The sequence below is a fragment of the Lonchura striata genome, chromosome 8 (genome assembly GCF_050655825.1).
Source record: "Lonchura striata isolate lonStrDom1 chromosome 8, ASM5065582v1, whole genome shotgun sequence".
NCBI lineage: Eukaryota > Metazoa > Chordata > Aves > Passeriformes > Estrildidae > Lonchura > Lonchura striata.
In genome coordinates this window covers 24,546,559-24,573,106 of record NC_140710.1, presented here as the reverse complement: position 1 = coordinate 24,573,106, position 26,548 = coordinate 24,546,559, and the positions used below count along the sequence as shown (strand labels likewise).

Here is a 26,548-nt window from a genome sequence, read left to right as displayed (position 1 = left end):
AAAACAAGAATGAGAGGAAATGGCCTCACGATGCACCAGGGTAGATTTAGAATGGAGATTTCTGGGAAAATGTCTTCATGGAAAGAGTGTTTATTGGAACAGATTGCCCAGGGCAGTGTGAAGTCTCCATTCCTGGAGGTGTTCAAATAATGTGAGGATGTAGCACTTGGGTCAGTGGGGAATGGCTGGACTCGATGGTCTTGGATGGCTTTTTTCCAACCTAAACAATTCCATGATTCTATGGAAACAGATAAAATTACTACACAGTTACTTCTTTCACCAATTACCAGGAGTAATTGCCTGTTGCATATAGGAATTTTTTGAAAAAAAAAAAAAATTAAAGGTGTGTTAAAATTTTTCCCTTGGCAAGGATTGTATTCTGGAGAATTTCAACATATTCTATTGGCCATGGCAGGATTATCAATACATTTACAATTAGGCAACCAGGCTGTTAAGAAAGCAAGAGGAAGAACAAGAACATGATCTCCCTCTGCTGGTACCTCACAACGAAATGTTGTGAGAAGGGATTAGAGAAAGGATAGATTTTTAGCCTTATTTTTAATAAAGTTAGAGAATATAAAATGAAATTACTTTTCACACGTGAGGTTGAAACAACTTTAAAATAGCAGCAAACATCACAGATACACACAGACCCATCCCTATGCCCAAATGTTTTGTACATAATATTTGCACAAGTCTTTTCTACAGGAAGGTTTTCTGGAAAGTAAATTTCAGTTGCAGAGAGATTCTAGTGATAGAAGAATTCAAAAAGCAAGAGTACTTTTTACATTAGGGGAAAAAATGTATTTACTTAGAGTATATATTTTTCAAAACTTGTCCAATGATAAATTTGTTGAATAACTTGACCAGAGAAAATCTAGCATTTAATACTTTTCTGCTGTCTACTTCATAGTTCTGAATTAATTAAAATGAACTTTGATATTCAGAAAAATCCATAAAAGTTTCATCACATGACCGTTTATAAATGTAACAGCAACTTTGGATACGCAGAACTAGTCTCAATTATTTTATCACTAAAGCAAGTCGTATACACTGCAGAAGGACCTGAGGTTAGATGTTTGATGCAGTGCTAACAGAATTAGTCCAGAACATAGCTCTGCAATCCTTTATCTGTCAGGCAAGCAGCAATATTTCATGGCTGACACCCAGAATAGGTTCTGAAAGAAGAGGAAATTACTTTGAGTGTCATAATCCTGTTACAAAGGGCAGCTGCTTTGCCACTTCGGCTCTACAGACAAAAACTTGTTTTGGAGTCAATGACAGACACTCAAATCATAGATAAAATCACAAAGCATCCCATTCCTCTCATACCTGGAGCTATCCTCTGGAATGCAGTTGACAGATGTGCTTAATTACTGCACCTCATGCCTTGGAATGAACTCTTCTAGTTTTAAATTCTCAGGAGGAGTGAGTTAGGGTTGAGCACCAAATCAACACCCCATGACAGAAATTAGATAGAGCTGTCCTGTGGGTGTGTTCTGATAAAGCTGAAGTGAAAGAGATCCAGGCATCCTTGATCATAAATCATGAAATAAAACTACTTTGTGGAATAACAAACCATAGAATCCTAGAAAGGTTTGGGTTAGAAGGGATCATAAAGCCCATTCCATTTCATGGTGTTTGTGCCATTTGCATAGTAAAGAAGAAAATAAATATTTAGTTCACCAGAGTTGTAATGTTGCTCCTTTAAAGCCTGTCAGAAAAGTATTTTGTTTTAAACCAAACACAAGTCCAGGTTCCAGGCACCTGTCTGGACAGGCTGAGACTGATGAAAATTGCTTGGTACTTCTCTCCCCACCTATCCTCACTGGCATGAAAGTGTTAGCTCACAGTTCCAATCTCAATATTATATTTTTGTCCTGGCTAATTTAAATATTTTTCACATTATTAAAAATCCTGCTTTAGATTTCTTCAGCCACAGAGCACTAAATATCTTCAGGCATGTGAGATGTGTTTTCCTGGCATTTGGAGAAACCAAGTTCACACAATTTATGAGTTCATAATTTTTGAGTCTTTTTTTTTTTTTTTTTTTAGTCTGCAGTTTCAGTTTTTACATTTAAGCCTATAAAGACTATAAAGACCAAAGCATTCTTTAAAATCCTGCCAGACTGTAAGTTAGCACCTCCCCAGTAGTTAACAAGGATAACTTTCCAAGACCTCTAGGTAGTGGAGAGCTAGTTTTACTACCAATATGGATTGTATTCTCCACAGTCACACTCTTCTTGGCATAACAGAGGTATTCTTAAAACTTGGAATGTTTTGCATATAAATTCTTTCATTATTGTCTGTTTCTGTTTCTGCTGTGAAATGTGAGCCTTCTGTCAGGCATAGCATTTTCTAGGATTAAAGGGATGAGTTAAATAAGAGTGGGCTTGAGCCTTTATTCATAATAAGAATAAAAAGCCTTTCATAGGAAAGGGTGATAAAAAAGGTTTCCTCTTACGAAACATAGTTGTTAATGCACACACACAACAGACAGAAATGGCTAATTCATCATTTGGCATCAGGTTTACCTGGCAGCTTCCATTCCAAACCTGCTTTCAGGGCCTTATTTTGTTAGGTTTGTGGTCTGGTTTGAAATTTTCCAGATAAAAAGTCTGCTCTGGGGTGATTTTGTTGGCTTTCCCCCAAAAGAACTCAGGCATTTCCAAGAGCACTCACTGCCCCAGACAAGACCATCTGTACCCTTCTCTGCACTGGTTTTGCAAAGAACGGTGCAGGGAGCTAAATAGTACCCAAAGTAGGAGCCAGCAGTATCAGGAGATCTGCATCAAAGATGGAAGGAATCACGGAATCATGAAGGTTGGAAAAGACCTCCAAGACCATCAAGTCCAACTTTTGACCAAATCCCACCATGCCAAATAAACATATCATGAAGTGCTACATCCATTTTTGAACACCACAGGAACAGTGACTCCAGCACTGCCCTGGGCAGTCCCTGACAGTGCTTCACCACTCTACAAATTTTTCCAAATATCTAATCTGAATGTCCCCTGGCACTACTTGGGACCAGGCTCCTGAGTCAGCAGGGGTGAACTGACACCGTTTCAATCGTGGTGGCTCTTTGGTGACAGACAGTGAACCCAGCACAGAGCAGGGCTCTGAGATGGGGCTGGGTGAGCTGCTGATGTGCTGAGCCTGGTGCTGGTGGCAACACCCAGGCTTGCAGCCATGCAAACCGGAGACCAGGAGCCACAGGTCTGTGCTGCCAGGATTTCAAACTCCTTTTCTGAGACTTGAGAACATCAAATTATTTGCACGAATTCCCATAGCTACGGCTGCAGCTGGTCTGCACAGCCCTGGCAAGCTGCTCAGTTTTACCTTATAACACGTAGCAAAGCCAACCCGCTGGTCTGCAGCTTCAGTGGGTGCCAGATGAGGTCCTGAAGGGATCTCAGGAGGTTGATGAGCAGTGTGGAGCTAAAGCCAGCTGTAAGCAGCCGAGGTCATTCCCCTGTGGTCACCAAATCCCTTGGTCACGGTCTGAGCACAGTGGTGATTCCTGTCACTGCTCTAAGACCTCAGTTTTAAGTGAGCTTTGCCAGTGCCTTTTGACAGGCTGAACTTCTCTTAAAAAGTCTGACTTGCAAGAGAGAAATTTGGGTTGGAACCAAGCCACAGCAGCATGTGAGACAAGCAAGCCCATTCTGCTCCAGCGCAGTGGAGCATCAAGTGATGCTCTGGTCACTGCCTGTGGTTTGTCTCTGCTCCAAAAGAGTGAGCAGCAGATTGACTTCATGTAACTTGATGCCAAGCCCTTTCTGAAGCACCACAGTGAATCTTGATAAATTCACATCATGGATAAATGACATAAGCTGAGCTGGGAAAACTAATTGCTTCTGCAACTGCAGCGGCTGGCCTATGCACAGGGACAGCTCCTGTAAGGAATGATCACAGCTATGCTTAAAAAGACAAATTACTATTTCAATGCTCCAGTCCTGGATAGATTTACCTCCTGCCTTCAAGCTCCTGGGTCTGAGAGTCTGAAAAGAAAAGGTTGTTTGTTATGCTGAAAGGTATCATAAATAATGTTAATTCCAGTTAAATACAAACAATAACACATTCCTGGCCTGAAGAGGTAAAAAGGCTCCTTCACTTCTTTTCCAGCCATCTCTGGATCTGACCATTCCTGTTTAACCAGGCAATGTGTTCAGACCCAGGATAAGCTGCTCCTTCAGTATGAGGCCACACTCCAGACACAGGCAGCCTGATCAACTTCCCCATTTCCCCTGCCTGTGTACTTCATTTCCATTGGAAGATTTTCTGAATTCACTGATTAAGGTGCCATGTATATTGGCATGTATAATAATTCCAAAAATGCAGGGCCTAGATTAGTAGGGCTGCTGCTGAAGCCCATGGGTCTGCTGGCAAAGTTCTGCATGACTGTGCCCAGTAATTAACATTGTAACAAAAGTAATAAACTAATTTTCATGAGTCTTAGAATCCATCAGTATAATACAGAGAAACCTCTCCTTCCCATGGTTTGTAGATAAGCAGAAGGTATGGGGAAGTGCCCTTTCCACGTATGTCAGCCACAGAACATCTCAAAAATGCTTATTGTCTTTGCCAAGCCTTCCTAAGCTGCTGTGAGGATTTTTAAGATACTCGCATTTTAATAACTTAAAATATCAACTTCTGTGTGTACAATAAAATAGTTTACAGGAAGATAATGCATTGTATTTTCTCTGTTACACTTCTTGAATGCCAAGATAAAATGTATTCTTGCTTAATAACACCAGTGCCAGTATTGCAGGGTTTGGGTATGTTCTTGTGATCAAAGCATTTCTGCAGACTTCTTGGAATGCTTGTTACAGTCGTTTAATTCCTGTTGCTTGTAGTTACAGAGTTTTTATTGTTGTATTTTTTGTTCTGGTTAAAGTACTTCTAAATCCACTCCTCAAAACCAGAATAAACAGAGAGAACACACAGCTGAACTGCAATATTCAGCATCCAAATAACCTTTTCTGATAGTGCCACTCTATGATGCTCAGTGTGAATTTCCCAGCACAGGCTCAGGAACCCAAGAAACAGGGGTGGACTTTCTTTGCAGATAAATAAGCAGTAGCAGACAATGTCCTAAATGTATTTTAGAAGCTCTACTGTAGATGGCCTCAAAAAATGGTTCTTGAGGGTCTTCAATTAAAATAAACAAAAAACATGTAGAAGCAGAAGGTTTACAATCTCTTGCCAAATAAAGTACTCTGAGATTTCAGTTTTGGACTTTTATTTCACCGATGCCACAGTTGTTCTGTAGAAGGGACCTACAAGAAAGCTGGGGAAAGACTTTTTACAAGGGCATGGAGTGAAAGGACAAGGGAAAATGGCTTTAAGCTGAAAGGGAGTAGGTTTAGATGGGATATATGGAAGAAACTCTTCCCTGTGAGAGTGCTCAGGCCCTGGCACAGGGTGCCCAGAGCAGCTGTGGCTGCCTCTGGATCCCTGGCAGTGTCCAAGGCCAGGTTGGATGGGGCTTGGAGCAACCTGAGTTGGTGGAAGGTGTCCCTGCCCATGGCAGGGGGTGGGATTGGATGGACTTTAAGGTCCATTCCAACCCAAACCATTCTGGGATTGTAATTTTAACTATTTAACTAACAAATCAACCTTCAGAAAAAGGCAGGCAGTAAGAGTTTGCTTTCAGGGTAAGACATCAGATAGAAACTGCAGCAGTGCCACTATAACTTTTGGGTTAGTGCTTAGAGCTGGTATATTGAATGGAGTTTGGATGTATAGAGCTCTCAGGTAAAACTACTGCTCTCTTCACAAGCATTTGTGTTATTTCATAGTATTCCAGAATGGTTTGGATTGGAAGGGACCTTAAAGACCACCTGTTTCCACTCCCTGCTATGGGCAGAGATGCCACTTACTGGATCAGTTTGCTCAGGGCCCCATCCTACCCCCCTTGGTTACCCTTTTGGGCTCAGAATCACCTGCTACCCACTATTCCAATTTCAAAGTGACACAGCTGTAATGATTACTGGCTCTCTAAATTATTCATTTTTATTAATCAAGCAGAAGCTGCTGCACCAAATATTGCTCCATAGCAGTGTCACAGCTTTGCTTTCAATGAAAGTTTATCTCCCAGTGGCAGGCCACGGTAACAAAGGCAGAGATTAGATTTGCTGTCTTGGGCAGAGACATTTCCTGGAGCTCCTGGGCCAGGACACAGGAGCGTGTGCATAAACCCAAAGGCACAACTCAGTTATTAAACCACTGGGAATTCTTCTCCTGAGCTTTGTAACGGGAATAGTGGGTTAAGAATGGGCTTTTACTGTCCTCAGACCAGGGCAATTTTGCCAGAGAACTGAGAAATAAATTGGGAAGGAAAATGAGTTATCTGTACAAAAATGACAATTAGTTCAATATCTAAGTTGTTTACATTCTCACTGGATTTGGCAGAAAGGTAATTTTGAAACAAATACTTTGACCTGCTGAAGGATAGATAAAATCAAGAAGTGGTCCACGGTTTATTTTCAATTAATATTAGCAATTATAGTATTTCAATTTGTCACATTATTTTAGAAGTAATCTGGCAAAATAGAGGATCTGTTTGGGTTTGATCTAGTTAAATACACTTAAAAGTCTTGATGAAGCTTGTGTTTTTTCTTGTAGAGAGCAGGAAGAAACACACAAGTGGAGACTATTCATATGACATGGGTAGCTTGGGACTTCCAAAGATCAATTTTATTTTACTTTTTAAACAAAACTCTCTTTTCAGAATATATTCAAAGACCTTATTAAGTGGGAAATGAGGATTAGTACAAACCTCAGCAGAACCCCAGCTCTCATGATCAAACAGAGATCTCTAATCTCTGCGGAATACCTTCAGGATCAAACAGCATTTTTTAAACCACAGCTGTGTACAATCCTGAAGAAGCAGCTCATATTTTCTTGGGGGCAGGAGCCAAAGATGAAGGATGTGAGAAAGAAAGAGCAAGTTCTGCTTACAAGGGGTAGCCCAGTGCAGAACCACAGTGTTTGTCCCTCTTGGGAACAGCACCTTTGGGACCTGCCATCACTGCGTCAGAAGGTCAGGCTGAGCAGGGTTGGGAAAGGAAGTGGGAATTCAGTCATCCTCTGCCTCAGGCTGCTCTCTCTGCCACATGAGGTGGCCAGAATCTCACTGAAGTACTGGGGAGAAGAGAGCAGAGGGCAAATCCCATCCTGGGGGCATCACACACAGCCCTGAGCCAGACAGGTCCTGCTGGGCTGAGTGTGGGCTCACCTGAAGCATCATGTGCAGGGCTGGCCCCAACACTGGGGAAAGATGTGCAGGTCCTTGGAAGGTGACAGGGTGGAAGGCAGGTCCTGGGAAAGGCAGCTGAGGGCTCTGGGCTTGTCTAGTTTGCAGAGAAGGAGGTTCAGGAGCAGCCTGAGGAGGGAATGTGCAAAGAGAAGTGCTGAACTCTTCTCCCTGGGATTCAGGGTCAAGATGGGTGGGAATGGTTAAAAGCTGTGCCAGGGGCAGCTCATACTGGATATCAGGAAACATTTCTGTACTAAGCAGGCAGTCATATATTGGAATAGGCTTCACAGAGAGCTGGTGGATGCCCCAGGCCTGTCAGTGTTCAAGACATTTGGACAATGCTTTAACAACACACTGTAATTTCTGGTCAGCACTGAAGTGCTCAGGCAGTTGGGTTGATGTGATCCATTCCAACTGAAATACTCTATTATATTCTAAAATGTCTAAATTTGGCCAGCCATATCTAGTCAAAAGGTTTCTACAAGCAGTTTTCAGTGTCTCCTCTCAGCCAACAGCCATTTACAAAACCAGTCTGTATCTGAACTCTTTGCTGCCATCTGAGGTATTTCAGCTGCTTTTCTCCTTGCCTGAACAGAAAATCATCTGTTCCGCAGCCTGATGCAGTTCTGATCTGCATTTTGAGGTGCCTCATGGGGTGCAGAGACAGGATCACACAGCACCTGGGCATGGCCAGGCCAGCCTGGTGTCTCTGGAGTCTGCTTAAGGTCCGCTAGAGGTTAAAGTGTGCAAAGGAATGACAGCAGCATCCTCCTCTCTTCAACTTCCTTGAGAAAAATCTGGAGGAGGGACATGAAGATGATGAAGGGTCTGGAGGGGCCATACATGGCACTTGGCTTGTTCAGCTGGAGGATACTGAGGGCAGAGCTGCTGGCTGCAGCTCTTCCCAAAGCACAGTGTAGGGACAGCTCTGATCTCTGTGCCTAGGGACAGGAGCCAGGGAAGGGCTGGAGCTGTGCCAGGGCAGGGCCAGGCTGGAGCTCAGGGAAAGGCTCTTCCCCAGAGAGTGCTGGCACTGCCCAGGCTCCCCAGGGAATGGGCACGGCCCCAAGGCTGCCAGAGCTCCAGGAGGGTTTGGACAATGCTCCCAGGGATGCACAGGGTGGGATTGTTGGAGTATCTGGGCAGGGCCAGGGGTCAGACTCCATGATCCCTGTGCGTCCCTTCCCACTCAGGATATCCTGTGACACTGTGACCAGGTCAAAGGACAGCTCAGGACACCGCTGCTTTAACACCATCCCTCACATTCCTCTCACACGGTTTTAAGATTCCCAAAAGGCTGATTAGGGAAGTAAGCAAAACGTGCAAAGCGCCTAGTATGACTGCTAAGTTAAATTCCAGCCATGCCTGGTGTTGCCGGCTCATGGCGCGGCACAGCCACCAGGTGGAGGTCTTTACAACTAATTGCTAATTACAGCAATTACCCCGAAAGCCCCAATGACCTGCCCGAGGAGCCCGGTCAGATCCACGCCGGGACAGGGCAGAGCAGCGCGCTGTGCTCCCGAACACACCGTGCGGCTGGACACGATTACACACTTGGGACAGAGATTCTTGGGGATTGATGTCTTGGGGCCGAAAGCTTTGCTTTTGAAAGCATAGAGTGATAAAATAGTTCGCGTTGGAAGGGATCTTAAAGCCCATCCAGTGCCATCCCCTGCCAAGGGCAGGGACACTTTCCACTAGCCCAGGGACACCTCCCACTAGCCCAGCTTGCTCCGAGCCCGTCCAACCTGGCCTTGGGACACTTCAGGGATGCGGGAGCCACAGCTTCTCTGGGCGACCTGTGCCAGTGTCCCACTGTCCTCACCAGCCAAGAATGGTTTCCTAATAGCTCGTTTAAACCTGCCCTGCTTCAGCTTAAAGCCATTTTCAAAGCACAAACCTCCCCCCGAGTGCGTCAGCTCCATCTTCAGCCTGTAGCTTTGCTGATGCTCTGCCCTCCCTCGGCTGGAGCTGCCTGCCTGCCTTACCAGCACTGACACCGAGCAAACAGCCCACAAACATTCTGGGTCACCTTTTCATCCTTTCAAACATCTTGAGCATATGGCAAACCTTCAAACCATTGGTGTTTTCCCCATTTGAAAAGGCAAAACCTACAGTTCTGAAGAATTTCAGAAGGTTATTGGTTAAATTAGAAACAGCTGAGCCAGCCTGAATTGTTTCAACTTCCTCCATATTTTTGCCTTAGCTTCAATAACATTGTATTTTTGTCTTACATGAAGGGCAGAAAATCTTGTGTTTGATTTTTTTTTTGCTTTGGCATTGAAGCAGATGTAATATCTCTAACTGGGATTGTAAATAGGCTATATATAGGAAATAACAGGCCATGGATCTAATGTAGACTCAAGAATAAAGTATATAAATGTAGTGGGAAATAGTATTTTTTCCCAAATGCTGGAAAGGACTACAGACCTTTGTGCCATAATCTGATTAAACACAGAAAGTTTCCTTCAGGAGGAATAATCTTTTTCAATATAAGTGGTTGACAAATTGGCAAACAAAATAGGCAACTCCTCCAAAGGCTATTAAATATATGGTGTGTGTAATGCACAGGAGATTATTTTTTATGCTACAACCCCCAGAAATCCTGCTGTGACTTCTTCAGGGCCATAAAGTCAATCTCCATGCCCCATTCTTTTGGGAAAAACCTACTGTTCCCTCTAACCCTCACGACCATCTGCTCCTATTCAACCCCAGTGGCAACGGCTGAGCAAACACTTACAGCAAGTCTCTTTATGATTTGGAACTGGTTCCACATCTCAGATTTAATTGATCACATAACAATAAAAATTTTGATAAGTAAAAAAGAGTCCACACTGTGAAGACCTCCAACCTTGAGAGCATTCATATGCTTCCAAAAAATCCAGGCCAACAGAAAAGAAAAAAAAATACAAAAAAGCTATTTTAAAATAGTTGTAACATGCTCATCACTTACTTGTTTCCTGTGTTCTTCCAACTGATAAATCATGGGATCCAAATGCAGCCACATCTCAGAGACAGTCCTCCCAGCCCCTCCTGAAGGCACTTGCAGCAGAGGGCAATAAAGAATGTTCAGTTCCTCTCACTGCCTTTGATTTCCTGAGCAGGTAAGTCAAAAGTTGGAATGTTAATTTCTTAATCAATATAAATATGCTGATGAAGAGCAGTTTTGAGACTACAATTTAATATTTAAAGTCTTGCCCTACTATTATAGTAATAGAAATTTGAGAGAAAATCTCTTGTGTTGTTTAGAGGCACAAACTTTTCTGTAATGCTGAATATTCTGATAAGAAGATATGCATGAAACAGTTATTCAGCTCCTTACAGAAACTAGTTTGGATTTATGCCTTGTGTTTTTCGTGTTTTCCGATACAAAATTTTACTAGTTTTACATGTTTTCCAATACAAAATATTCATCCTTATAAGTCAGCTTTGTATTCACTGACCTTCAATGAAGTACAGGCCTAGACAGGGGTATGAAAATACTATTTTCACTTTAAATTCAATGCAAAAACATGATGTCAGCAGGAAAACCAAGCCACAGCCATACCTGTTACTTTAACTTTTCCAATTAACTGTTTTACGTTGCTGTGTGATGAGTATAACCATTGCACAGAATCAGGCTCTTCCCAGAAGTTCCATTAGCCCCAGATTCCTAAGTGCCCAAATTCTCACCTGCTTGCTGTAGAGAGCAAGGACTGTTCCATGGCTCCTTCACTAGCAAGCAGAAGAGGAATCCAGGAAAGTCCATTTATGAACAGAAATGAACAGGTAAAATGTTCACAGGGGAATAACAAGTGGCCACAAGGTGCTTGTGCCAGCAGACAGGTGGGTGTCTGTGCTAGGCAAGGTGCTCTTTTCCTGAGTGCTGGGTGTGTACATTTAATAAACCAAAGACCAGCCGTGCTCCACAAGAGCCTGGCCTGCACACAACCAGTTTCTCTCCTTTTGCCACCAGCTTTGTGTACAAGACACTTTGTTATTCTAAGCACACAGGGATTTTGCTCAGCATCTTGTTCATTCTCGCAGCACATACTGAAATCAGGAACTGATAAGGTGAGGAGATTTGATATGTACAAGGCTCAGGGTTTATTTAATCAAAGGACCAAAATTCTTTATATTGGCTGGAAGCAGAAAATAAGAGGAATGGGGATAATAAACACTCCAGAGGCCAGATATAAAAAGGCAAAATATAAATTGCTTATGTGAGGTTGAGTCACACTTTGAGAGTGAAGTGAAAATGAAAGATTTTAAATTAAAAGGAAAAAAAAAAATCAACCACATAAAATATTGGCTGAAGGAAACACAGACCTGTTCTATTACTGCCCATTAGTGATGCCAGCAAGTAGTCTCCAAATGACTACACATGAATACAAACTCTCAGGTACACTCCCACACTTGTAAGCAAAGTAACAAGAAATGCAGAGGAAAAGAAAACAGAATCATTTAGGCTAATTTTTAGCTGGTTGAAAACACAGAAATGCAGCATAAAGTGCATTCATATATTTGGGGGTTCCCCAAACAGGTTATGTAGTTCCTTCTAAAAGATTGAAAATATCTATTGTACAACAGGGATAGAACTGAGGTAAAATGTGATAGACACATAGATAAATTTATATATATATATATATATATATATATATATATATATATATATATACATATTTTGCCTCAGGTAGCAATAGAGTTATGACAAAGGCAGCGCAAAGGTGCAGTAAATTTCTAGGACTGGGGAGGATCTCCAGAAAAAAAAATTGATTGCTCAGGATATTATAGTAGAAATTAAATTATATTTCACAATACAACGTCATGCACACACTCTTGGGGTGCAGTTACAGAATTTCCAGCTGGAAGCAAGAAATCAATTAAAAAAATAAAATTAAAATAAAAAGTATTTCTATTAATTTGGTAAAACAAAATATGTCCATAAGTTGCTAATGTGGTGCTATGAAAAAAATACATATGCAAATCCAAACATTTGCATGTTGGTAGCAGCTTTCCATTAAGGCCTGGAAGTATGAATACTAGTAACTGACAATGTGAGATTTTAGTTGGATATAATTTTGGTCATATAAACTTCTAAAATTTTCCAGATGAAAGAAGACCAGACCTAAGTAAATCTTCCTTGAACAAGAGGCTGGACTGCAATGGTCTCCAGAGTTGCTTTCCAGTCTAAATTATTCTGGGATTCAATGACAACTTTATATTTAGATTATTCCAGTACTCACAACAGAAAAAGGTAATTTATGCAAAATCCTACCTCTCTCCTTCTCCCAGGCCTTCTTCCTATATTTTTGCCCAATGCCAAACTCGGCTTTCTCTGGGAATACCTTCAATTTTTCTACTTTAGCTGTGATTAATTTCATTCCCTGTTGCACAGCATAGTTTGTTTTCCCACTTCATATTGCCAGGTGGATATTACGCTGTGGAAATCCCAACTTTTTTGTAAACAGCCTGAAAGTCCAGGCCCAAGGATGTTCATACTCTGCTGGTCCCCAGACACAGCACTATGCTCTGTGAGCTGTGTGTGTTGGGGTTCTTACCTTGGAATTAGGCTAGCAAGAAGTCCCAACTCACCCACTCTTAGTGTGTGGGTTCAGGTGTTATTTACCAGCAGAGGTGTTTCAATTATCTTGCAAACAAGGAAAATAATAATGAAAATAATAATGTACAATATGCACTTCATTAAATAGAAGATAGGCTTGTTAATTGGCTCAGATTAAGGTGCACTGGTAATTTAATTTGTCTCCCTGTTTTCAGATGATACTTTTACATTAAAACATTCTCCATGGTCTCTCTCTTCTCGGAACTTTCATCTATGACGGAATGTTTTTCATTTAGGGATCTAATTTTTTCTGTTAAGATCCTGAACAAAAAAGGCAGCCAAAGGACTTGCAGGAGTCAGAATTTGCAGTTCATTCTTCAAACAGAACCTGTGCATCCAATTCCTTGCTCCTCAGCCCACTCCTCCTCTTTTACAGGCACCTGCCTCAACAGTCAGGAAAACTTTGGGATGGCTGCAGATGTGGAGGGCAGGAAGGGGGATAGGAGCAAACCCTCCCAGGGCTCAGAGTCCTGCAGCTCTTCAGGAAACGTTAATCTTATTCCAGTACTGGAGCAGCTTTGCTTCTGCTTTGCTTCCTTAGAAGTGTTCCTGCATCTCTGCTCATCTGCAGGCAGAATGTTTCCCCAGACCATCCCTGGGGTTGTTTCCTTCCTGACCTGCCTACATCACTCTAGGTCAAAATTTCTTTGGTATCTCTTTCCAGCAGGAAAGCATTTTCTGTCCACTGAAAAACACTGCACATCGGGAAATGTTGTGAAGTAGCAAATAGTTATTGATAAAACAAAGAGAACCTCAATGAAATTCAAATTATTTTGAAAACAAAGAACCCATCACCAGCAGCTAATACAGATTATCTGCACTTCTATATTCAAAGCTGTCTTATGAGTATTAAGGAAGAGAAAGAAATGGAAGGTTCACAAAGTTCACTAAATCCTTTGCATTCCAGAAAGAGATAAATTTCTCTTTCATATCTCCATCGTGAGTTTTATATACAGAGAGACACAGCTCTGCTTCCCATGAGCATCAACATGCCTCACATATCTTTTCTCCCCATTTATGCCAAATCATTAAAATGTGAGACAAGAAACGCTAAGCACAAAATGGTTAGGGATTAACAGAGACATTTCCTCTCTCCAGTTTCTGCTTATGCTTCTCCTTCCTTTCAGACTCCCTCTTCTGTTGGAATTATTTTGCCTGAGGTTTGATGATATTTGAATAATTTAGCTTAGTCTTGTAGGGAGATGGACTCAAAATTTAGTGACATTTCTTTCCCCTGCTTTAATGACTTGCGGATCTCCTGCTAAAAGGTAGGACCTTTAATTCCCTTTACTGGCCCATGGAAAGCTGTCCTTCCACCAGAGGGGAACCTGGCTGCTGTGCCTCCAGCTCTTCCCCAGGTGAGGAGGTGGTCAGAGGAGAGAATGCAGGCTGTCAACACATGGGAACAGGTCAGCCCTCAGTCCTAACAGAAAATATTTGCACCAGAGTCCAATCCCCCCCATCCCCATGCCCAGTGATGAATTTGTCCAGGTAAACAGGTCAGAAATATCTCCCTGACTCCTCCTAAGGATGAGGCTGGAAGCAGAGGAATCTGTAACTCTTCACTTCTTGCCAGATAACTGCAAAGTAACTTCTGGAATAGTTTCCTGCCATGTAGAAAACAATGCTCTGGCAGCAGGGATGTGTGCGAGTGCTCTGCAGGGACAGCATTGTCTGGCGTGTCAGTGTGTTTGTGTACACAAATATTAATGACACAGGGGCCAAACAGGAACTGAACTCTCTCTGGGAACTGCTCCTCCATGGCATACCCAGGGAAGAAGGGAATGAAACATTCAACTGTGCAAAAACTGCTGGAAAACAAACACCACTGTCTTCTATTGTGTCTATCTTTTGTGGAAAATCACTGAGAAATTCCACAAGTGTGTTTATGCTGCTCTCAAGTGGGGTTTCAAGTTGTTATTTTGTGTCATTGCAAGCTCTAACGCGATTCAAGGCCACACAAAATGTTTTGTAATTTGCTTTGGATAATTGTTGGAGGCCCAGAATGACTGGATTCTACACACTCTGGGCAGCCACAGCTTCCCAACTTCCCTGGTCAACCTGTGCCAGAGAGGGAAGACTTTATTTCCCATATCCCATCTAACCCTACCTCTGGCAGCCTGTAGCCATTCCCCCTTGTCCTGTCCCTCCAGGCCCTTGTCCAAAGTCCCTCTCCATCATTCCTGTAGGTTCTCCCCAGGCACTGGAAGGCCTCCCCTTCTCAAACATTGACACCAGAACATCAAACACACAGATGATGTTTTTATACAGGAGCAATTCCATTTCCCCTACCTCACACAGGAAAAATGTGCTTTCTAGGGACAAAAATAAGTAATTTCTTTAAAAAAAGCTTCCTAAAAAGAAAGTGGGTTACATGGTTAGTTTTTATTATAAAACTGATCAAGTGCCAGGCACTGGTCTTGATAGAATGGCCGATGTGCTGAGTGTGAGGCCCTTTTGGAGGTTTCTGGAAGCAGCCACCTTTTAAAAGTCTTACTTTAATTCTGGCTATGATTAGAAATTTTGTAGCTATGACAGCAGTGTGCCATCTGTATAACAGGACCCTGTTAGAGTATCCATCTGGTAAGGAAAGGATTACTTCATCAAATCTTACAGTTTGAAATCCTCATGAGTGGAGTACATATTTACCCTGGGTGCTGTGAAGGGAGGGACACAAGGCAACAGAAGAGCTGGAAATTTCCCTGCCCAAATGACCAGACCATCAGCATCCACTGAGATTTTGAGGTGGCTTAAATGGTTAAAAATGAGCCATTACTTCATTTTTTATTACATTACACCCCCCTCTGGAGAGACCCACCTCTGCCAACAGCATAATGCAAGGCTTGGGTTTTGAAGAGCTCACAGGCAGTACCTAAAAGAATGACAAACTGGCTGCAGAAAAACCTTGTTTTAAAGAGGATGCTATTTCATATTTAATATGAAATACAGAACCCTGAACTCTGGCTTTGTCAGTTTTTTCTGTTCCTATTTATTGCTTGAAAGATCAGGCTAATACTTACACAAAGGATTCATTAGTGAATTTTACAGGAGGATGAAAACACCCAGAACAAGGAAAGGAATCTATTGTGCTTTGAAAAGAAAGTCATGGGGGGAGGAAGAGAAGCAAAAAAAAAGGGAGAGTGGTGTGGCTTTAAAGAGAGGCAATCCAGTGACTTTTTGAATAATAAAATTAATTTTTAATCTTTCTCAAAGAAAAATGAGATAGGCTCTATCCAAGCAGCAGGAAGGCTTAAACATATCCTGTATTGGACTAGTAGTTCAGCTTTAGTAGGAGAGAACAAGTGAACATCTCTGAAAGAGGAAAAGGCAAATAAGCCAAGAGAAGATGAAAAAAACCTGTACAAACCTTTCAGAGAACATCATGGAGAAACCATAGCACTGAACCAACACCAATACCTCCCAAGGCTTATAGACAAGCCAGGATCAGCAGAGTCCTGGCTGGGACACACAAAAGGGAAAGGGCCAAAAGCAGCCCATGGCAGTGGGGCTGTCTGGAACCCTTGGTGAGCTTCCCAGCCAACTGCTTCAGGACCTCCAAATTCACCTGAAAATTCATGCCTAGGTGAACTCAACAGTTGATTCTACATCAAATGCATAGGTTGAAAAAATGCATTTCTACTAGCCAAGCTGCTTGAATTGTGCTCTCAGCAGGTGGCACACACTTACCACATTGTGTCCCATTACTGAAATGGTTTATTTGAATGGTTATTTGAAATGGTTTTTACCAAGATAAAGTATCAGAAATCTCCATTTTAACAAGAAGGAAAGAAATCTACTCCATTCATAATTAAAACATCTTTGGTATATCCTGCCTCAAAAATAATTTTGTTGTCAAGGGTATTATAAAGGGAACATCTTCATGTAGGAGTAGTTCTGCCCACCTGCTGTTCTTTGTAAAGTGAAGGAGAGGAATAAAAAAAATTGCCTGACCTGTGACCACCTTTGGGTAAAGCTTTCTGGCACAAAAATCATGGTGCCAAAGGCAGGATTTCCACTGTGTAGGAAATCTCTGGTGTAGGAGCTGATTAGTCAGTGCCCTAGGAGCAGAAATGATGCAGTGTGACTTCCAAGGCAGGCTCAGGACCCTCCTCATGGACAAATTCTACACTCCAAGTACAATATATTTCCACACACAGATGTTAAACTGAGGGGCAAGCAGGAAGAGTCAGTAAGTACACCCTTCTCAAAGCTTGCTGGTAGGAAGAATCCTATCAGTTCTGTGGGATACAGTTGCAGTAATATTGAAAAATAATGCCTTGGTTTCACAGACTCACAAAGGTTGGAAAAGACCCCCAAGACCATCAAGTCCATCCTTCAAATCCCACAGTGCCCACTAAACCATATCATGGAATGCTACATCTACTCATTTCCTCAACTCTTCCAGGGAATGGGGAAAGGGAAAGGGATTTCTTTACAGCTCACTTCCTGATTAAGAAAGGCATCAAAATGAGGTTTGCTTGGCATGAATTAGCAGTGGTTGACGTGCATTAAAATGTATTATCTCATACACAGACCCACAGGTAACTCTCATCTCTGACCTGTTGCCCCCTGCCTTCTCCACGGGTGTCGCTTCCTTTCTCATCCATCCCAAACCTAAAGAGAGGGATTTGTATGCAGGATTTCAGAAGGAAGGCAGTGGGAAGGGAAGGGGAGCCTTTCCCACTGCTGACCTTGAGCAGTTTACTTCAGTGTCAGGGAAAGAGATAACTGTGTTTACATTTCCATTCCCTGGAGAGATCACAAGATTTAGATGACGTCTAGACAATGCTCTGAACATGCCGAAGAGCCACATAAAGCTCAGCTTTATGAGGAATAGTCTCCCTTTTTTTTTTTTTTAAACTCTAATTTCCAAATACATACAGGCAGCCAAAATGCAGAGCTGAGTATGCCAGCAATGCTGGGTAAATCCCTGGCATCACACATCAATCTGCTCTTTCATGTGAAATTAAAGCCCTCTCTGACCAGAGTGGAAACAAAAGGCGGGCATGGAACAGCCAAAGGAAAAACAGACTGGGGAGAGAGGGATTGGAGCAAATTGAGCTGAGTTAACCTGTCTGCTTGACTCTAACCACAGGGCAGATAAAGAAAACCATTTTCTGCCCAGCTGATGAGCCACAAACATCCCAAGAGGCTCCCCAGCAGGCCCTCACCAACCACATGCCACAGCCAATATCCTTCATTCCCTGTATGCAACTTCCACATCTCCAACCTAAAAATGCAGTGTTACAAGGGTCTGTGGCTCACCCTTATTCAGCTGTCCTGGAGCGACCTGGGAGAAATCACCCATTTTTCTGCACTCCCCATACACACAGCCAGGTAAAATACAATTTACATTCTGAGCTTTGCAATATTTAAGACAGTTTGGATGGCAAAGCAGTTGAATTAAAAGATATTGCAGAAACATTACCCATTTTAAAGTCAAATAATCAATTTATTATTTGGTTTAATTGCCCTGAATTTTCACACATTAACATGCAAACCACATTGAGTGTGGTGCTGTTTCCAATTCCAGCAGCCGATTTATCTAGGATGGAGGTTAGAGGCATGATAACACTTTCACTTGGTTTAACAACCCACCCATTTCACAGAGTCAGTGAAGCTCAGCTCCTCCTCAGTTACACTCTACTTCGATAGCTGTACCCCTACAACTATAGAAGGAAATTAAGAGGAAATTAAGCTGCAAATGGATCTCTCTGTTCACCAAATTCACTCTCCAGTATTTCACAATCAGTATTTCTGTATCATTATCATATAATCCCTTTCTTAATGCACAGAGTTCCCTCCTTCTCCTCCCAGGAAGACTTCTAAGAACCTCATTACTGCTTGGAAGCCTCCATGCAGTTTCCAGCTTATGCTTGGAGGCTTCATATCCTTTTGTCCTTATGACAGCCTCACCTCCATCTTCCCAGCTTTTCCCCTGCTGGCACAGGCCCCCAGCTCTCTCCTTAGACAGGAGTGATCCCGTGTACTCCCACAGGTCCCAGCTCCAGCTGAAAGAACCACAAAGGAAACCCAGAGACCAACCCTGGGATGAGCAGGGAAAGCCCAGTTCGGCTGGATGGGCACCTGGGACCTGCCAGTGCCCTGGCACTGAGCAAAATTCACCTGGCCCTGCTGTGTCTCCTTGGTATTGAATCTGCCTGAACCCCTAAAGGCCTTTTCTCCCTTTCCTCCAGGGTTGTCCAGCAGAAGGAAGCCCCTTCCTGCTGCTGCCTGTGCCTGGGAAGGGGGGTGTGCAGGGTGGCCCATGCTGGCCACACTCAGCAGCTCTTCACCAGAAAACTGAAGGGTCTCTGTGTGCAGCAGCAATTCTGTCCTCAAAATAACACAGCATGTGCTGTCTGCATCTTGGGAACCTCCTGGCAGCCTGTCAGGCCTCAGGTGGGAAAAGGTGAACATTATCAGGACAAACAGCAAGATAACTCTGTGCTGGGGCTTGGGGTGGAGGCCATTTCCCACACATTTGAAGAAAACAATCCCAGGGGATTAAAAAAATTCACAGCTTTTTTTTTTTTTCTTAATAAAATCTACAATAAAACCAGACCATATTAAGCAGAAATGAGCCTACCAGAACTTATTAATAATTTGAATTCTTCCACTGGAGCCTAGCCAGCTACCCTTGGAAAAAATTCCTGTTTACTTTGTAGTGAATGTGAGAGACATGCAGTCTGCCAGAAGCTGCTAGGACAGTAAAAACACAGCCAAGGGCTGTCACAAATGGGGAAATCACAGAGAAAGTTAACTTTTTAACTTCAAGGACTAGATTAAAATAATATCTATTTGGTTAAAAGTTATTTACTTTATCACACAGAAGACTTAAGTTGCCTTTACATGAAAGCTGTTCTAGTTCAAAGGCAAAATTCAGCTGCTTCTTCAATAGTTAGCTTGGTTTAAAACATTTTTATTAGATTTACAAAGGAAATGTCTTTCCTTGTTGTTGTCAGTTGGGCTGAGATTAATATTTTGCCCAACAACTGCATCTTTCTTTCCCCAAGCCTCAGGCAGGGTGGTTGCACTGAGAATTCCTGACAATGTCCTCGCTCAAGGTGCTTCCTAAATCCTTGGGGGATGATTAGACATGCCTGACCTTGTGGCTCCTCAGTAGTTTGATCCGAGAGTGATTCCTACATAAATCCTGCCCTAAGTTGTAGGTCTGTGATTTCAGAAATTGCACAAAACATATTCCCAGTGTCCCCAAGCCTGAGTACTGAGGCCTGGTTAAGTGACAGGCTCTTTGAGAGAAAAAAGAGGGTAATAAGTAGTCTTAGAGCTGCTGTGTTTTGTGCTGTAAGTTGAGATTTCTTCCCACCTGATCTTCAACACAGCTGGATTGATTTCTTTATCATTTCTAGTCCTTTGTATACATTATTTGTATTCCTTATCTCTTGGGAAAGCTTAATGTAACCCTAAATTGAACATGAAGGCACTTTCTACTGTTCATTTATGTTCTTAATTAATCCTTTCATTTTGTCCCACAAAGCAGGCCCATGATCTGCAGATGTCTGTCCTCCCACAACACCCCTGCAACCCTGCTGTCACAATCCCTCGCTGTCTCTTATAAATTTTCCCATTGTCCCTCTCATCCCTTTAAAGCCCATTTTCTAGGCTTTGTTGTGCTTTATACTTGAGACCAAGAACATATTTAAGTCTCTTCCTGCACCCAAATCCAAGAATGGCTGACCTGATAACCCCACAGCAGCAGTGAAAACAGGAGACAAATGTCACCTCAAAGGGACACTTGAGCCTATCTGGCCCTGTCAGGAGCAGGAAATACCAGGAGTCTTACGTCAAAGATTTCTAACCGAAATCTGCAGACCCAAGGGGGCTGGAATGGCTTGAATAGTTTCTGATAAACATCCAGACTTTGTGATGATAATCCAAACTCTTTGGGAATGTGGAAGTTGTGAGGTTCACCCTCAGCAGTACCTTGAGCGCATCCTGCACCTTGAGGACAGCCCTGATAAGGCTGATTGTTTGTCCCCAGCTGCAGCAGCGTTAATTAGATCACGTTGGTAGGAAGCTGTGAACCAAGGGATGCTGCAGACATTGCCAAGTGGCTCAGGAGAAATAAATCAGAGCTGTCCAAAACACGGCCCCATACCAAGCACTGTGGAGAAAATTAACCCTGCTCTAGCCAAAACCAGCATGACAAACTATAAATATTTGTAGAGTAAGAATAGTGGTAATTACTCACTGTTCTAGAAAAGCAGGATCTTCAAGATAGGAGAAAACATTTTGAGCACCTCCTCATAGAAATTTAGGAGTCAAGTAACTTCAATTTGACCTTGGAAATTAAGTCAGCCATATCAAATTAAGGCCAGATTAATTCTGATCACGATTAACCACCTAGAGGCTTAATACAGTCTGACTAACACATGTTAAAATTATATTTTTAGTTAATTTAAATTATTGCCTGAGTGTCCATGCAAAGGTGAGTCTTAAATTTCAACAATATTAATCAGCCAAAAGAAAGGAGGCCTTGCATTTACCTGATCTTTCTCTATTTGTTTCATAACATCTTCATTGTGAAATCTGCTCAGCATAGTGCATTAAAAGACCTGTCAGGCTGCATTGGAAAAACCCTGTTAGTTTGATTAAATTACTCAAGAGAATAAAAAGGACAGCTATTTTCAGAGCTGGTAAAACACACTTGGCTCAAGGATTCCTGCAGGCAGCCTGAGAATTCAGCTGGGGTTACACACAAATGGACTAATTCACAGAATCTTAGGATGGTCTGGGTGAAAAGGAGATTGCCAATTAAATATTAATTATGATTTGCATCAACAGTGTGGAAGAAAATTCACTGTCTCTAGCTTCTTAAAGAAAAGGGAAAAACACCTGAATTTCCTTGAGTCTCAACAGCCAATTTCCATAGAGGTGGGTACTATCTTTAGTGGGCAAAAGTCTAGACAGACACAAACTCCAGTCTCCCTCAGGCTGACTCTGTTAGCAAGGGAGTCACTTGTTGTCTGAAAAGCTGCTCTTCCTTTCCAGCTTCCCAGCAGCAACTCTGAACCATGATGCACCATCACCCACAGACACAGCAATTCATCAACTCATTCCCCCTTGTTCCCTGGCCTTTTGCATCTCCCAGGTATTGTCTAGAGTGTAAACTGTCCAACCTGAATCAAAACTGCTCAGTCTGGAGCCCCTCTTGCCAGTTACTGTCTTTAAGGAGCTAAAAGCCATGAGCAGAGTTGCCTCATCACACCTCCAGAAGGGCCTGGCTGACCAAACCTTTGGCTATTAATCACCGATTACAGTAATTGGTCTCCCAGAGGATATCGACCCTCCCTTCATGTCCTGCTTGCTTTTCCTGGCAGGCAGCTGCAGCTAATTCATGAACACAGACACCAATTACCAAAGGGCTGGTGCTCCCTTGCCTCCTGCTGGGGTTCTCACAGTTATTCAAAACATGCACAGCTGTCCATCACAACACAGCCCCTCTTATCCCACAGAGCAGTGACCACCTGAAATAACCCTAATTACTGACTATGCCCATTTCCTAGAAAGAAACAGCATTTATCATAGAATCCCAGACTGGCTTGGGTTGGAAGAGACCTGAAAGCCCACCTTGTTCCATCCCTGCCATGGGCAGGGACACCTTCCACTAGCCCAGGTTGCTCCAAGCTCCATCCAACCCAGCCTTGGACACTGCCAGGGATCCAGGAGCAGCCACAGCTTCTCTAGGGCCAGGGATTCCTTCCTAGATCCCATCTAACCCTGCCCTCTGGCAGTGGGAAGCCATTCCCCCTCATCCTGTCCCTCCATCCCTTGTCCCAAGTCCCTCTCCAGCTCTCCTGGAGCCCCTTTAGGCAGTGGAAGGGGCTCTGAGGTTTCCCCAGAGCCTTCTTCTCTCCAGGAGAACACCCCCAGCTCTCCCAGGCTTCAGAGCAGAGGAGCTCCAGCCCTCAGAACATCTATATTTATCATCATCATTTACAGTTCTTACCAGTCAGGATTTTATATGCCAGCCCTGCTGGATTTTATATTTTTGTAGAGATGATTGAGAGAAATAAGGCACTATTTACAGAAAAGTTCCCATCAGGGTCCTAACAGGCTCTCATGAAAAGCCATTGTTTTGCTTTCTTATTTGCTGTCCCTGTGGAACTGTAACCCGCTGCTCCAGATTATTCACCCCATCTATTCCTATGCAGCAATCAGTGTGAAGACACCCCAGGCTGGCTGCTGGTGCCAAAATCCTGTAAGGACATTTACTGCCATTTGGAATATTTTTACTTCAAAGGAAAGGATTAATGAAGATTATGGAAATGATCCTCAATGTCTGCGATTCCACTGACCTGCTTTTCCCCAGATACCACAAAATGATTTGTTAAGCTACGTGTCAGCCATATGAGAGAATTGTTAAGTGCAATGCAGAGTGGGAAGTGCAATATTTGAGATGTACATGCCACTTCCAAGGTAAAAATACTTCTGAAGAACAGCCAAACACCACTGGCTCTCAGAGCTGGTGTCCTGGAGTGATGTAGCTTTCTCTGAGGCAATCTAAGATCCCCCATCCCCAATAAATGTGTGTCAGCTCCAACACAGCCCAAGTGCCAGCACTGCAGCTGCATCACTCCAGCCTTGCCATCTCCTCCCTCCTGGCTACTCCCTGAGCTACAGATCCACCATGAATTCATCCATTTTATCACTGTGCTGGTATGGAAGAGTTCAAGACATTATGATGAAAAATCATTTGCCTGGGAAAATAATTAAATAATTCATGACTAGGTTTTGAAGGAAGTTTTTGTTTATTTGATTGGTTTTTCTTTTTTTTTTTCTTTTTTTAAGATCAGCTGCAAATAGAGCAAGCAGTGCCAATTGTTAGAAACCTAAAGGAGAAAGTTATGGGAGAGTCTGTCAGGACTGCCAGATACTTTGATGGATAACCAGTCCCTCAGATATGCTAAACTGTGAAGGAAAAGGGTAGAAAATGTTCCATCAGTCATTTCCCCCCATGGCCTGTTTATTTCCCTCACAATGCCAGACTTGACACACCAGCCTGTTTGGCTGCCCCTCTCAAGCACAGCTCTGGGTGTGCACTGTGCACAGGGAAATAAATGCCCCTTTCCCCCAGGCACAGCCTGGGGCACAGGGAAATGCCCCTTTCCCTTAGGAATACCTCTGTGAGACAAACACAGCAGGGCTTATCCCAACACAATTGATGTAAGGCTGTAAGAAATACAAATAATGCAGCTCACTTCCAAAGGAGCAGAACCGGGGTGCTGTGCAAGTTCCTGGTGCACTCTGTGAAGAGCTGTTTCCATTCTTTAAGCAAACTAAGAATCTTTAGGTACCTAAGTTAGGTACCAGCCATCTCATCCTTGAATCCCAAGTTTCTAACTCAACAGATGTTGCTGGGGAAACACTTGGGCTCTGTCCTGTTTAAATAGAGATGCATTTGCATTTTAAAACAAGAAAAAACACCCATCTGTAGGAGTGAATAGCTGCACAGCTAGTTTGGGACACAGTTACTGCAAGGTGAGGATTCCATCAGCTGCATCATCAGAGCTCCTTGAGAGGGCTCTGTGCCAGCTGGGGGACTCAAAACTTGGTGCTGCCCCAGAGTTGTGCCATCACAAATGTCATACACAAAGGCAAGCTGGCTTTTAATTTCTGATAAATAAGAAATGGAATGAGCAGCATTTTTGCCCCTGCCAATCAAGCTTTATGTACCCTGCAATTACCATTGACAACAGATGGAAATTTGCAGTGACTAAACCACAGAAGCTGGTGTTTTTCTACTTCTAAATTAGTAGTTTAGTGGATTAAGGTAAAATATTTGCCTGAAAATACCACACTGAAAGTATATTAAAGACTGGGTTAGGGAACAATACTATGAGTAGCCAAGGAAAGAAAAAATCTGGAACTAAACCTCTATTTGCAGGTTGGTACCAAGAGATCACAGAGACACAAAGCTCCTCCCACAGAGGAGCTGCTGTGTGTTTTGTTAGAAGTACCATGTGAGAATATGCAAAATAAAGTGCTAATGAATAATTTGCACATGCAAATCTGGCCCGAGCTGAAGTGCTGACTTTTGATCTCCAGGAGAAGAGCTCTGTGCAATGCCCATCCCTCCAGGCCTTGGAGTCACACTGCCAGATTTGCCTCTGTTCCTAATGGGGATTCTTTGTGCTTCCTTTCCTGGAAGACTTTTTTCCACCACAGAAGCTTAATAGGAAACTGGACGTGGGTATTCAATGGCTGAGGAATGGCTCTGTTTCCACCATAAGGTGGGAAGAGGGAGGTGGTATGGAAAACCAAAAGGAAATACTTAGACTGGACTGCAGATCCTGCTGCCAGGAATAGTTATAAAAGCAGAGGCAGATCCTGCCCTACACACTCCACTCCTTTCCTTCCACTCCAGCAGCTAAATAGCCCAGCAAGGCCACAGCAATCCTGCTGCTGCCTTAAACCATGAAGTGCTTTTCCAGTGATCGCTTTCTGTGGGGAGACAAAAGCCACACAGTTCTGAGGACTGTGTTATGTTCCATGTTCTTTGGTTTGACATTTCCTGCAGCCTTCAGGAGGAATCCAATCCAATCCAGAGCCCTTCCTCAGCACACTGACAGCCACCAGAATCCATGGACAGCAAACATCCTCAGTTCCATAGCACCAGGATTAGGAGCAAGCACAGTTCAGAAAGCACCTCTCCATTTGCATTGTACATTTATTCCCTTCCAGTATGCTGATGCTGTCAATAATGCAATTAACATGTTGATACTCCAATTAATATTTCTCTGCTCACTCTGCTAGGGCAGAGCAGAATCCATGGCTGTTTGTTACTTAAAACAAGGAGACTTGCAGGAGAAGCAGCCAGGAGCTGCAGCAGGACTGAGCAGCAGAACACCTGAAAGGGTGAAGGGAAAGAGAAAACTTCTTGGGGCAGGCTGGAGAGAGAACTGAGGCTACAGGAGCCAGAGGAAACAACAAAGTGACACAGGCAATGCAAGTCTAACCTTTGAGTTCAGGGGCTTTTGTAATTCATACCATCACAAATTCTTCTGTCTTGCATGACTCTTAGCTGGATTTACAGGATCCAAGAGTGAAGTGTTGGGGAAGAGACTACCCAAGCTATAAATAACTGAAGAGAAAAGCAACAGGAGATTTCAAGGCTTTGCTGATTCAACAAGAAGGCATGAAATTCCTCTCTTTCACTATTTAAACAGTTACTCAAAATAGAGCTCTTAAAAGTAAGGATATTCCAATATTATTGCCAACAGGATATGCTGACAGCCCTCATACTCTCATTTAGTCCCTATAAAGTGTAAGAACAGGAATGTGCAAACCATAAATTGCAAAGGTAGCATCTGCAAGCCTTCATTCAAGGTTCCTAATTGCTCTGTAATTCAACCAGACATGTGGCTCTTTTTATTTATTATTTGTGCATGTTCAGGCAAACTGGCTGGTATTAGCACATGCCTAGGGAATGGCCTTTTTCAGGGAGATGTTGGCATATTTTGTTTTTAGGAGGTCAGTGGTTTGGGACTGGACTGAAACATTCCAAAGCCAGCATAAACATTTCTTTTCTTACAGATTATCCTCAGGGAAAAATAATAGTCTGGCCATTGCAGCTTTAAGAGTTACAGCCTTACAGCCAGTGCTTTCATCCATAGCTTACACCAACCTCAGTACAATTCCACAACCCTCCAGGTGCA

At 42.9% G+C, this 26,548-nt stretch overlaps 1 long non-coding RNA gene across 4 annotated transcripts in view; it reads right to left on the bottom strand.

Annotated features, from left to right (window-relative positions):
- Positions 1–325: 325 nt before the first annotated feature.
- Positions 326–26,548, bottom strand: part of LOC146766782 (uncharacterized) — an 87,352-nt gene continuing 61,129 nt past the window's right edge. For 3 of the 4 annotated variants that reach the window (XR_014957104.1, XR_014957102.1, XR_014957103.1), the window contains 2 exons: positions 10,218–10,360; positions 6,681–7,390 (listed from right to left, as the gene is read on the bottom strand). This is a non-coding gene — a long non-coding RNA (uncharacterized LOC146766782). Of the gene's footprint in view, positions 4,005–6,680; positions 7,391–10,217; positions 10,361–26,548 lie in introns of those variants that run through there. The other variant, XR_014957105.1, reaches the window with a different exon arrangement.